General features: G+C 41.7%; 1 protein-coding gene and 1 long non-coding RNA gene across 2 annotated transcripts in view; one reads left to right on the top strand and one right to left on the bottom strand.

Moving 5' to 3' along the window:
- LOC122563544 (uncharacterized) overlaps positions 1 to 14,194 on the top strand; it is a 46,738-nt gene extending 32,544 nt beyond the window's left edge. Inside the window, exon 3 of the long non-coding RNA XR_015752131.1 lies at positions 12,570 to 14,194. This is a non-coding gene — a long non-coding RNA (uncharacterized LOC122563544). The remainder of the gene's footprint in view (positions 1 to 12,569) is intronic.
- LOC122563543 (parkin coregulated gene protein homolog) overlaps positions 1 to 14,306 on the bottom strand; it is a 294,523-nt gene that overhangs the window by 258,548 nt on the left and 21,669 nt on the right. The gene's annotated exons all lie outside the window — the stretch shown is intronic.

Below are 14,306 nucleotides of genomic sequence, written 5' to 3'. Positions count from 1 at the left end.
ATTTTATTCAAAACTTTGTGAATGACCCCAACTTCCTTTCAGTCCTGTTACCTTTGAAAATTTTGCACTCGAAAAGCCTGGGATGTTTGGGAAGATGAGTTTAGTGGTAATTGGAGACAATATCTCAAAGCAATGTTTGAAAGGGATAGTTTGAACAAAGATATCAATGGTGTGGAGGTGCTGGTGTTGGACTGGGATGGACATAGTTAAAAAAAATCACAGAACACTAGGTATAGTCCAACAGGTTTATTGAAAGCACAAGCTTTTGGAGCACCGCTCCTTCACCAGGCAGCTAGCTATAACCTGGTGTTGTGTGATTTTTAAAGCTATCAATGGCATTTTATTCATTGTCAAAAAATGGATCCTTTTCTTCTATTCCACCAAATTCTTTCTCTGCGTCTCACTCATTATTCTTAACACAGTAATTCACTCTGTTGCCCTTTGCTCAAATGCAAGTGTAACAATAACATTAAACTCAAGGAGGATCACAATTCAGTTTCATTTTCCATTCACAGGACGTGGCCAAGGTAAGCTAACCCATCATCCATTGCTCACCATTAACTGTCCTTGGAAAGGTTAAGATGAAGGCGACCTGAATACAACACGCCATTTCAAGGTCTATGAATCAACCACAGTTCTGCAGTTTTGAAGGAGAGTCATATCAGACTGGAAACATTGACCGTTTCTCTCTTGACACAGATGCTGCCAGATCTGCTGAGTTTCTCCAGCATTTTCTATTTTTATTTCAGAATTCCAACTTCCATAGTACTGTGCTTTATGTTCTTATATTGCCATGATTCCGAATTTGTATCCCGGTGACATGTACTGACACTTAGTTTGATAGCTGGACTGTAACGCTGCTTGTTATTATCCTTGCTACCTCCTATAGATTTTGCATGAGACCTTGCATTGTGAACTGCTGTTTTCCCTGTGGTGTTATGACAACTGCCAGCTACACCTCTCCTTGGCAAAGCCCAGAAACCACAGAGAGAATCTGTGCTCTGGCGGCAGACGCTGCTTTTATAAATAGCAGAATAATTTTGCTGCCAAATTAAAAATGTTGATTTTAAACTCCGGCTTCAAAGAGCTGAAATCCAACATCTACGTTAAATTTTGCTCCACAATAATGTCTCAAGGAAATAGATCAAGAATGAGGACCAATGAAGGATATAGAGAATAATCATGAGGACATAAAACCACTTACTGTCATCTGCTGAAAAATATTCCGATCTTCAACTACCGTCGATCAATACTCATTGGACTGGTATTACATATTGGTCTCCAAGGACTTATAAACCTTGCTGTTGTCATCTAAATATATAAAAATGTCCATTTACGTTCAAATATAGTTAGCCTAAGTGCATATCTTTGCTGACTTTTTAAAGAGCAGCTCTCCTCTGTGAATGCATGAAACAAAGTGTATATATCGACATAAAAATCAAATTGTATGCATTTTTGGAATCAAAGTGTCCATTGGTATTTCATTTCCACCTCAACATTGCCTCTGCAAGAGCATGCCACTTAATTATTAGAAATATTGCATTAAACATGAAAGACGTTTTCATCTGTGCTCAGAAATTATTAAATTTTTGGCATCACAAGCACTCTAGGCTTCTTCTCTGGTTTTAAAGAAACCTCAGTGGATCTGTAATATAGTAAGGGCATGAAGCTATTGCAAAACACTTAACAAGCACAAAATGTTGTCCAAGCGGTCAGCCATCACACAAGATGCAGTCAGTTACGGTTGGTTCAACAAGACCAGACCAGTTTCATATTGGAATAAAAACACAAAGTGTTGGAGAGACTCAGCAAGTCTGACAGCATCTGTGGGAGAGAAACAGAGCTAGTGTTTCAAGTTTGATATGATTCTTCTTTGGGATACTGATGTTTTGGAACTTTGGGAGTTTAATATTTGAATGCATCTTTAGGAACAACATTATTTGCAGTAGCAACAAGAAGCCCCCAACCACTCCTTGTTATTCTCCCTTAACGCAAAAATAAAATTTCTTGGTTATGGTAATAAGGAACGCAGTCAAAATGTTCATTAAAATCCTGTTGTCACATCCCACATTCCCAGTTACAATCAATGGCATCAGCTCCTGTGTAATCCCATTCAGTTGAGGAAGCTGATAAAAATGACCCATCTCCACTTCCACCTCACATTGACCGTACAAGTTTATACAATGTGTGTGAGAGTGAACACAGGCAGGAGAGACTGATCGCATCACGGTCTTACAGGACAGGCCCAATATTCAAAACATCAGCTGCTTGCCAAGTTTCAAACATTTGAGCAAATTTCAAGTTACAGGTCAGTAACTCTGAAAGAATGGGAAGAGCTTTGGATATCTTGGTATATCTGCCACATTCAAACTCGTGATATTTCACCAGGTACAGAAGGAACTCTCCACCTCCAGTCAGTATACATGTTGACTAACTGGTAACAGTTTATCATTAAGTCAGTCTGTTGGCAGGCTTGATGCCACATTTGGTTCTGAGATGTGTTTCCAACCTTGTAAACATGTCATCATTAAGACTGATTATTTCTATCCGTGTAATATGAATCAACTTCAACACATTTCAATTGATCTGCTAAAGGAATCCTCATTCATGACTTTATTACCTCCAGACTTGACTGTTCCAACACACTCTCAGCTAGTTCCCCACATTCTACCCTCTGTATCATTGACGTTATTCCAAAACTCTGCGTTTTGTTTTGTATGTGTTGTTTTGTACTTCTTTCAGCACATGTGGCATTGATGTCTGAATCTGCATTTATTGCCCATCCCTAATTGCCCTTGAGAAGGCACTCGGGTGTTCGGAGTTCTTGAACTGCAACAGTCCTTGGGGTGTTGGGACTCCCACAATGCTGTTAGGAAGGAGCACACTGACCCAGCGACACGGAGGAAATGGTGACACATTTCCAAGTCAGGATGGTGAATGTCTTGGAGGAGAACTTGTAGATGATGGTGTTGTCCTTGTCCTTTTGTAGTGGTGGTAGTTGTGGATGTAGAAGATGCTGTAGTGAATTTTTGCAGTGCATCTTGTAGATGGTACACACTGCTGTTACTGTTTTGCAATGAAGGATGTGAATACTGAAGTTTGTGGATGTGGTTGCTTTGCAATCAAGTGGCTGCTTTGCCCTCGATACTGTCAAGCTTCTTGAGTGTTGTTGGAGTTGCACTCATCCGGGCAAGTGGGGAATATTCCATCACACTCCAGACTTTTGTCTTTTAAATAGTGGACAGCTTTAAGGAGACAGGAGGTGAGTTCATCACCATAAGATTACCAGCTTCTGACGTGCTCTTATAGCCACAGTGCTTACATTACTGGTTCAGTTTAGTTTCTGGCCAATAGTGACTCCAAGGATGTTGATAGTAGAAATTGTAGTGAAGGCATTACCATTGAATAGCAAAGAATGATGGTCAGATGCTGTCTTTTTGAAGATGGTCATTGCTTTCCATTTGAGAGTGTAACTATTACTTGCCTCTTACTAGTCCCAATTTGGATATTGTTCAGGTTTTGCTACATTTGCACACGGTCTGAGGAGTCACAAATAATGCTGAAAATGCACTATTTGAATTGGGCCAAAACCCTAACTCAGACCTTCTGATGCAGGGAAGGTCATTGATGTATGTCTGAAGGTGGTTAGTTCTGAGACGTACCCTGAGGAACCATTGCACAGATGTCCTGGAGCTGAGAAGACCAACCTCCAACAATCACAAACATAGCGAGTTTTGAGAAGATTTGTAGCTCAGGTTGAGGTTCTGGATGTCGGTTTGCTCGCTGAGCTTGAAGGTTCATTTTCAGATGTTTCATCACCCTACTAGGTAACATCTTCAGTGGGCCTCAGGCGAAGCACAGCTGAAAATTGCTGCTTCCTATTTATGTGTTTGCGTTTCTTTGGGTCAGTGATGTAATTTCCTGTGGTGATGCCATTTCCTGTGGTGAAGTCACGTCCGGTTCCTTTTCTCAGGGGGTGATAGATGGGGTCAAACTCAATGTGTTTGTTGATAGAGTTCCGGTTGGAATGCCATGCTGCTAGAAATTCTTGTGCATGTCTTTGTTTCGCTTGTCCTAGGATGGATGTGTTGTCCCAGTCGAAGTGGTGTCCTCCTTCATCCGTATGTGAGGATACTAATGAGAGAGGGTCATGTCTTTTTGTGGCTAGTTGGTGTTCATGTAACCTGATGGCCAGTTTTCTGCCTGTTTACCCAATGTAGTGTTTGTTACAGTCCTTGCACAGTATTACAAAATACCGTGACATCACCAACCCAAAGAAACCCAAGCATATAAATAGAAAGCAGGGTGACGAAACATCTGCAAATGAACCTTCAAGCTCAGTGAGCAAACCTACAAACATCTTCCTGTGTGCTAGGTATGACTCCAACCACTGGAGAGTTTTCCCCTTGATTGCCTTTGACATCAGTTTTGCCAGGGTTCCTTAATACCAGAGTCGAGTGCTACCTTGATCTCCAAAGCATTCATCCGCATTTCCCCTCTTACATTCAAAGTATTTGTTCATGATTGAGCCATGGTTGTAATGAAGTCAGGAACTGAGTGGGCCTGAAAGAACCAAAATTATGCACCAGTGAGCAGGTTATTAGTAAGTGCCACCTCATTGCACTGATGACAATGCATTCCCCTTTGCTGATAATTGAGAGGAGTCAGATGGAGTCATAATTGACTGGGTTGGAATTGTCCTGCTGTTTGGGGACAGAACATAGCTATGTATCTTTTCACATTGCTGGGCAGATGTCAGTGTCATAGTTGTACTGGAACAGTAAGACTGGACCACAGCTAATTCTGGAGCATGAGTCTTCAGTAATATTGCTGGAATGTTGTCAGATCCAATAGGCTTTGTAGCATCCATTCCCTTTAGCTGTTTTCATAGCATAGACTCATAGTTACAGAGATATACAGCACGGAAACAGACCCTTCGGTCCAACTTGACCAGATATCCCACCCAATCTAGTGCCACCTGCCAACATCTGGCCCATATCCCTCCAAACCCTTCCTATTCATATACCCATCCAAATGCCTTTTAAATGTTGTAATTGTACTAGTGGAATTAATCAAATTGTTTAAAGGCTAGTACCTGAATTCAGGAAGAGACCAAGATAAGTGGTTCATGTCAAAGATTTTACAAATCCTTCAGCCTTGATTTTTAGTACAAGTGTGCCAGGCTCCCCCATCATTGAGGATGGGGATATTTGTCGAGGGCCTTCCTCCAGTGAGTAGTTTAATTATCCTCCACCATTAACAATTGAATGTGGTAGGACTGGTGAGCTTAGATCTGTGGGGTGTGGGATTGTTTAGCTTTGTCTATGATATGCGCCTTATGCTGTTTGGGGGGCATTCAGTTTGCTCGGTTGGGTAGACTGCTGGTATACAATGCAAAATAACATGCATGTCTAATTCCCATACCAGCTGAGGACACCATAAAGGTCCCACCTTCCCAATCTTGCCTCTCGCCCTTCACCTGAATTATAATGATTCTCAGGTTAAACTCACCATCAGTTGTCTCTCTGTCTCTGTCTCTGTCTCTTTCTCTGTCTGTCTGTCTCTCTCTCTCTCTAAGAGAGAGTGGGTCTCTGGGACATGGTAACAACTAAGCATCACACTATTTGGAACATGACTAACTCTGTGTAGGATCTAGGTATGCTCTTATGTACTTTTAATTGAACCAGTGTTGATCTCCTGACTTGATTGGAGCCACATGTCAGGGCATGGGGTTACAGTTTTGCTGTGACTGCTGATGGCCGCCAATGCCTTATTGAAGCCCAGCTTTGAGCTGCAGTATCTGTTTGAAGTCTATCGCATTCACCTCGGTTATCATGCTGCATAGCATGAGGGAGGGTTTCCTCAATGAGAAGGCATGACTTTGTATCTACAATGCTCTTTATTGTTAACTATCATGGACAGATGCAGCTGTGGCGGGTATATGTGAGTAAGGCCAAGTTCAAATACTTTTTGACCATCCTATTGTATTCACTCACTGCCTGCCTCAGACTCACACCGGCAGCTATGTCCTTTAGGAATCAGCCAACCTTGTCGGCACAGTGGAACTGAGCTAATCTTTGTGATGTACATTGACACCCCTCCCCTCCACACCCCGCCCCCCCCCCCCCCCCCCACCTCCCCACCTCACCCCATAACCCAGAGTGCCTTCTGTCCTCATAACAAGTCCCAGTCCTCTGTCATCCTTGTGCTCGCTGACTATATTGGCTCTCGGTCAAGCAATATCATGATGTGGAGGTGCCGGTGTTGGGCTGAAGTGGACAAAGTTAAAAATATCACAACACCAGGAAGCTGGACTAGCTACCTGACGAAGGAGCAGTGCTCCGAAAGCTTGTACTTTGAAATAAACCTTTTGGACAATAACCTGGTGTTGTGTAAGCAAAATAATGATTTCTAAAATTCCTGTTCTTGTTTTCAGATCCCTCTATCACCTCGACTATCTCTGTAATCTTCCCCAACTCCAAAACCCACTGAATCATTGCTGTTTCTCCAATTCTGGACTCTTGTGCATTCCCTCTGAGAATCACTCCATCACGGGTGACCCTGGCTTCAGTTGCTTTGGTCATTAGCTCTGGAAGTCCCTGTCTACTCCCTTACCACTCGACCTCACTTTCGTTCTTGAAGACATTCCTCAAAACCATTCTCTTTGACTGAGCTTTTGATCATCTGCCCAAATATCAGCTTAAACGATCTGGTGTCATATTTTGTTTTATAATGTGGACATTTAACTGCATTAAAGACAATACATAAATATACATTGTTGTACTAATTTGGCTGCATTAACAAATGACTAGAATGATTTGGATATAATGCGATGTGACATTATTTTAAAGCTTCTGTTGATGTTTCTTTTCCTCTCAATTTTAGTCCTACACTGGACCAAAGGAAGAAGCTTTGCAAGTGACCTGACCTCAATTGCTTTCCGTAACTACTTGCAAGGAGGATTGAAAGTCTTCTCTTGATTTTTCTCTCCATTATTTTCCATTTAACCCAGACAAGACCTGAAGCTCAAAACACAGACCTATGTATAACGTTGACCACTTATTTTCTTTCACTGATAAATGTTCATGAAAAAGCAACACTCAGTGACACAAAACAACACAATACAAGAAAATAATACAGAATGAGATGAAAAGAAACACTGGCCTATGATCCCAATTCCAACCACAATGTGTTCATCGTGGAACCAACACAACTTATTTAATCTCCTGAGGGAGGCGGATCATCACAGATAAAATTCTGTGGTCAATCACCTTCCTCTGGAAACCTCTGAAATGTCTTTGTGACCCATGCTAGTGTCGTGAAATGCCAGAATATCAATTTAATACTGCAACTGACATGATTCATCTCTGACTGGTTATGCTGTACATGTTCGTGACCCCAGTACTAGTTTAAACATCATTTGATGCCCAGCATAGAAGCATCTTTATCCGCAAGAACTCAGTTCCATTGTTAGCCGTCTCTATTTGACACAGCATTAATTGCCATACTGGGGGACCATTCTGCTTGCCTGTTACATTGGGAATAGTTAACAATCACACAACATCGGGTAACAGTCCAACAGGTTTATTTGGAAGTACTAGCTTTGGAAGTACTTCCAAATGAACCAGTTGGACTATAACCTGGTTTTATGGGATTTTTAACTTTGTCCACCCCAGTCCAACACCAGCACCTCTTCATCATTATTGGGAATGTTATTTTCCTAATCTTGCTGGATTGTGGTGACACACATTTTGTAATCATTTCTTTAGTTCCACAATTACATTCAATGCTAAATAGCTAATATCCATCAAGTTTTCATTGCGTCATTCATATCGAAAACAAGAACCATGGGCCCTCCCATTTTCCTTTTCTCGAAAGAAAGCAGCTTTGAGCTGAGTGTTTTGTCACATTATGAAGCGAGCTTCTCATCACTCTGAGACCTCAACGTTTCTATTTGGCCGGTATAGGGTTTGAATATTTCAAAAAGCCTCACAATTGAAACTTTCAGCCTTCTGAATATTCAGTTAAGTTCTACACATTGATTGCTCTTATTTTCAAATTCATCTAACCCCTCAAATAATTCTGGTACCTTTATAAACAATGACCCATTGCCATGGTTCTTCTAACAGAACTTTCTAGTCTTCTTTGAGGAGCACTAATGGGATCCTGCAAAATGTTCTCAAGCACTTTCTCCACTTCCTTCTCTTCCTTCTTAGGCAGTCCCTCAGGACTACAGCTGACTTGCTCTCACTCAGCTTCAATGGATTCTGAGATGCTTCAGTCCAGTGCTCAAGCTGCAGACTCTGCCTCATGTGGGGCAAGAGCTACTCAGAGGGTTGTCTCAGTGAAGTATTTGTGTGTTCTTTCCAGTGCTTCCTCGCCTTCACCCCTGTGCATGTTTTCTTCAATGTGCTCAGTACCTTCCTGAGAACGTCCTCCCTATTTTGATCAGTCACAGTCAGAGGTTCCCAAGTGTTGGTAGGAATGTTTCTGCTGCATTCTATAAAATTACTTTAGAAAGAGGGCCAGGCATGCTGGTTATATGATCAACCCAGTACAGGTATGACCCTGGCAAGACAGCACAGGTCAGCACTTCAACGTTTGGCATTTTATTTTGTCATCTGATCTTCAGATGCTTGTGAAGGTAGCCCAGGTGAAAGTGGATGAGCTCCTTGCCATGAGGTCGGTACACCAGACAATCAGGGACACTTAAAGTTTCTCTGCCAACAATTTCAGAATAGGTGGCCCCCAATTCCTTGATTAATCTCATCTTGTTTTGAATAAATTATCAATGTTCTCTGTTGAAATCCCTGAATAAATATCTACACCTAAGTATCCCTTATTTCCTTGAAAATTCTAAGGCGTATTTCCTAACAAGTGTTGAAGTCTTTGAATTTTTGAAAAAATACACAATATTATTGATTGTTTGGCCAATTTAACAGTATCTAGTAATCTTAAAGCTTGAAAACAAATGTGAGGAATATGAAAATGTCATACATCTGCCATTTCTCAGTTTCCCTCATAGTATCTTTAAGCATGCTCCCGTACGTAACAAAGAGTAACACAGACCAATCAGATGTTGGAGATATACTCTCTGAAGTTTGTTACATTTGCTTTTTGGAAGATATCCCTAAAATGATTGTCAGTGTAAAAACTGGAGGAACTACACAACTTAACGCAAAACGTGTTTATTCTGTCAAAATGGAGGTTGTCAATAATACCTGTATAGCTTACTGAGGACCTCTAGTTGGGAAATGAGGTACAGCATTATTAAAGTGTATTCTTTATTTGGATATATTCCCAACTTCAGTTTGAGATTTCTGGTTTGCCGAAGAACTGCACAATTTCATCTCTTCTTTTTCTGTTCAATTCTGTTTCCTCCAACAGCAAATTGGATTTATATAGCAACTTTTAACATGATAAAACTTCCAGGGTGCTTTACAAGATCAAACCAGAAAACTAAGACTGAGCATCAGGATATGTCAGGGCCACAAGCTCAGTTAAAGAATCAGGTTTGAAGGAGTATCTTAAAGGAGGACGGAGAACAGTGGAGAGGTTTAAGGAGGGAATTACAGAGATTAAGTCCAGGCAGTTAGAGGTAGGTCTGCCAATGGTGTGGCGATGCAAATCAAGGCCAGAGTTGCAGGATCACAGATTTCTGCACATGCAATATTCTCAATTTCAAACTTCACAATAAGCAAATGTCACATAACCTGGAGCAAACTCATGCATGCATGTATATAATTCAGGCGTTTCTTCAACACACATTACATGCAATCACAGGTAACGACAGGAATTAACTAAAGATTTCAGCAATCATCTGAACTGAGGAGTTTGAGCTGCTGAATACCAATGCATATATACTTTTTGGGATGCTGTGGCATTGTAAATTGTTTAGAATTATAATCTGTTAATCTGAAAGACACAAACGATTTGTATTCATTTGGTGTCTAGCACAACCACAGTTACATTCCAAAGCACGTGAAAGCCAATGAGGTCCTTCTGATGTGTCATCATACACTAATTATTTTGCACAAAGCAAGATCCCACAAACAACGATGTAATAATGACCGGACAATCTGTCTTGGTCTGAACATTAAAGGTGATTCTTCATTAATATAGTGCTGTGTCATTTTTACATATATCTGAAAGGGTAGCTGGGGCCTCTCATTTAAAAGATAACACTCCAAAAGGCGTAACACTCTCTTACCAATAGCATTGAGTGTCAGACTTGATTCTTGTACAAACATAGAACACCAACCAAGGGCATCAACATAGCATGGAGAATGTTACCAACTGAGACACAACTCACACCAATTGCACTGTGAACTTCTCTTTGCTGTAATCATTGTCTAATCACAGAATTCCTACACTGTGTAAGCAGGCCATTTGGCCCATCAAGTCCACACCAAGTCTCTGATGAGCATCCCACCCAGACCCAAACTATCTCAGTAATCCTGCATTTCCCATGGCCAATCCACCTAACCTGCACATCCCTGAACACCATGGGCAATTTAGCATGGCCAATCCTCCTAACCTGCACATCTCTGGACTGTGGTGGGAAACAGGAGTACCTGGAGGAAACCCATTAAGACACAGGGAAAATGTGCAAACTGCACACAGACAGTCGCCCAAGAGTGAAATCAAACTAAGGTTCCCAGTGCTGTGAGGCAGCAGTGCTAACCACTGAGCCACCAGGCCACCCAGTAAAATTATCTATTAAAATAAAATATTAATTTCTGCACTTAATTTGCTTCTGCAATAAGTATCTTTACTGGAATAGGATTTAAATGGCCAGTTTCGTAATGTATACAGTGCATGCAGAATAAAACTACAGGCTAAATTTTAATTACAGAAATCGCAGATAAATTATAGCATGAAAAAAATGTTCATTTGCTTCTCTCCTTTAAAAAAAGTAGCGGACAGAATACACCAGCAAAAGCCATCTACTCCTTCTTGCTTGCTTTCTTCATATTAGATGAAGGTTGATCTGTATTTCAGCTCCATTGAGCCTGCCTTTGATCAGTATCAAAGGACATTTTTATTCCAGAGGGAGTTGAGGGAGTGGTTCCTTGGAATATGGCATTCTCTAATGAGTAGACTATGTCTATTTTGCTGTGTTTAGAAGGATGAAAGTAATTCCATCAAAATATCCAAAATTCTTAAGGTATTGACAGTGTTCAGACCAGGTGAGGAGGGCTGAATTGGTTCTGCTCTACTTCTCATCCCCAGTCAGCTGCAAGAAAATGCCTTTTTTTAAATCACATCCACTCTATTTGAAATGTAGTTAACTAGTTACCCAGAAACAATGAGGAGCCAATTGCAAGTTTTCTTCTGTGAAAGGAAGAGCAATTTTATTACTGGCTGACACCAAGAGAAAAATAAAGATGCAACATCAAATGCACAGACAAACACAAGACTAGAAAGGGGATAGCGTCCAGAGAAAAAAAGAAGATTAAATAATATATAAAGTCCTCAGGATGTTAGCCTTTAATCTGAGCCTGCAGTGGTTAGCGATGTTCTGGTTAGCAGTATTCTGTATGGATCCCCAGCTTCTGACTGCCTGCAATTTGATCATGTCTAAGCCCCTGGACTGATATCAGAGGCTGCGCTTGAGCTGACCCTTTGACTGACGGCTGTCTCCCTTGACTTGACTGAGGAGCACTGCCCTTAGATTTTGATTAAGTTAAAAATCGCACAACACCAGGTTATAGTCCAACAGGTTTATTTGGAAGCACTAGCTTTCGGAGCGACGCTCCCTCATCAGGTAACTGACGAAGGAGCAGCTCTCTGAAAGCTAGTGCTTCCAAATAAACCTGTTGGACTATAACCTGGTATTGTGTGATTTTTTTTAACTTTGTCCACCCCAGTCTGACACCAGCACCTCCACCTCCACATCTTAGATTCTGAGACATGGCCATTTGATTGGGGCGGGTGCAGTGTGTTTACAGCACAAGCTGCTAGCACACGGCGCAGGTGTGTGAGATTAATGTAGAACAGTGATTAGGGCAACAAATCTGCTCCTCGACTGATCATTGCTGACAAGCCTGACAAGCTGCCTGGCTCTGTGTCAATGCAGAAAGGCAAGACACGTCAACGAAAGGTAGTGATGCTGTGAAGATGCTTTCTTCCACCAGAATCATTGTTGCAGCTGACAATAGCCTCCTGAAGATGAGGTTCTAATGAGCTTGGTTTGGTCTGAGGAGGGCACCCTGCAAAACACCTCAGAAAGAGCGGAGCTGTGTAGTCTTAGGATGTTGTGGCCTGCACCACTGTAGGAGACAAGGGGGGGGGGGGGGGGGGACAGAATTTTAAGAACTGGGAGAGCGGCAGCAAGCTTCTGATGTGGAGGAAGATGATGAACTTTGAGGGGGGCATCACCTTCTGCATAAGTGAGAAATGCAGCGTCACGTGCAACATGCAGGGCAGGTATAAACTGACACCGGATTGTGATAGATGTGCTCATTCATTGACTATACATTAGTTGTTGCCCAATAGGTACGTGACCCCAGGAGGAAATGCAGTGATTTTCTCATTTGTTGTTTCTTTACTTTTCTCATTGTAAATAGGAGTTGATGGTTTCTATTGTTTGAAGCTTTCTGGCATGGGATGCTCCCACATTGAACAATGGTAAGATGCCTTCTTCACTATCCTATCTGCCTGCAACTCCACTTTCAAGGAGCTATGAACCTGCACTCCAAGGTCTCTTTGTTCAGTGACACTCCCTAGGACCTTACCATTAAGTGTCTAAGTCCTGCTAAGATTTGCTTTCCCAAAATGCAGCACCTTGCATTTATTTGAATTGTCAAAATCCAATATTTGTTTGTTTCTTCATATGCCACTATCGAGAAATGAACATCTTTACTTATTATGTATGTATGTAAAGACATTTTTATGTATACAAATTCTGAGCTACAATCTTCTCAAAACTCGCTAACATTTTTTATGAATAAAGTGCATTTTTGAAATTTGAAAGAAGACAGACTCTGATGTAACTTCACTCTTGTAGCTGCAGTTCCAATGACAGTTGATTAGAACTCCATGATGCAGTACTCTGTGCTCTCTGATCTGTTCTCCAGGGCACATACTGAGGCAAACATCAGCTGCCCCTGGAGAGCCATTAACTCGATAAAAGAAGCTCTTTGGTCTACCTGAAACTTGTTGGTCTTCCAGAACATGGAGTTAACCCTGACCAAGTGCTGTAGACTTGCACATTCCAAGATCTAGGACTACGTGCTGAGGGATGCACTAAAGCTCAGGGCAGCTGTCTCCAAGGTGAGGTGGGGAAAGACAACCATCTAGAGTCTTTCTGCCAAAGTTAAATGGGGACCCTCCTAATGCCTCAAACGTATGAAAGTATAGTCTTGTACAAGTAAGAAATGCCTTGGGTTTGCTTGCTGGATAGAGTCATTGAGTGATAGAGATGTACAATAAGGAAACAGACCCTTTGGTCCAACCTATCCATGCCGACCAGATATCCCAACCCAAGCTAGTCCCACCTGCCAGCACCCGGCCCATATCCCTCCAAACCCTTCCTATTCATATACCCATCCAAATGCCTCTTAAATGTTGCAATTGTACCAGCCTCCACCACATCCTCTGGCAGCTCATTCCATACACGTACCACCCTCTGTGTGAAAAAGTTGCCCCTTAAGTCTCTTTTATATCTTTCCCTTCTCACCCTAAGCCTATGCCCTCTAGTTCTGGACACTCCGACCCCAGGGAAAAGACTTTGCCTATTTACCCTATCCATGCCCCTCATAATTTTGTAAACCTCTATAAGGTCACCCCCCAGCTTTCGACGCTCCAGGGAAAACAGCCCCAGCCTGTTCAGCCTCTCCCTATAGCTCAAATCCTCCAACCCTGGCAACATCCTTGTAAATCTTTTCTGAACCCTTTCAAGTTTCACAACATCTTTCCGATAGCAGACCAGAATTGCATGCAATATTCCAACAGTGGCCTAACCAATGTCCTGTACAGCCGCAACATGACCTCCCAACTCCTGTACTCAATACTCTGACCAATAAAGGAAAGCATACCAAACGCCTTCTTCACTATCCTATCTACGTGCGACTCCACTTTCAAGGAGCTATGAACCTGCACTCCAAAGTCTCATTGTTCAGCGATACTCCCTAGGACCTTACTATTAAGTGTAAAAGTCCTGCTAAGATTTGCTTTCCCAAAATGCAGCACCTCGCATTTATTTGAATTGTCAAAATCCAATATTTGTTTGTTTCTTCATATGCCACTGTCGAGAAATGAATGGCTTTACTTATTATATATGTATGTAAAGACATTTTTATGAA

The sequence above is a fragment of the Chiloscyllium plagiosum genome, unplaced genomic scaffold (genome assembly GCF_037043375.1).
Source record: "Chiloscyllium plagiosum isolate Xiang-an unplaced genomic scaffold, Cpla_swu_hap1 HiC_scaffold_30, whole genome shotgun sequence".
NCBI classification, from domain to species: Eukaryota; Metazoa; Chordata; class Chondrichthyes; order Orectolobiformes; family Hemiscylliidae; genus Chiloscyllium; species Chiloscyllium plagiosum.
Note: the sequence above shows the minus strand (reverse complement) of the source record. Positions and strands in the feature narration are given on the sequence as shown.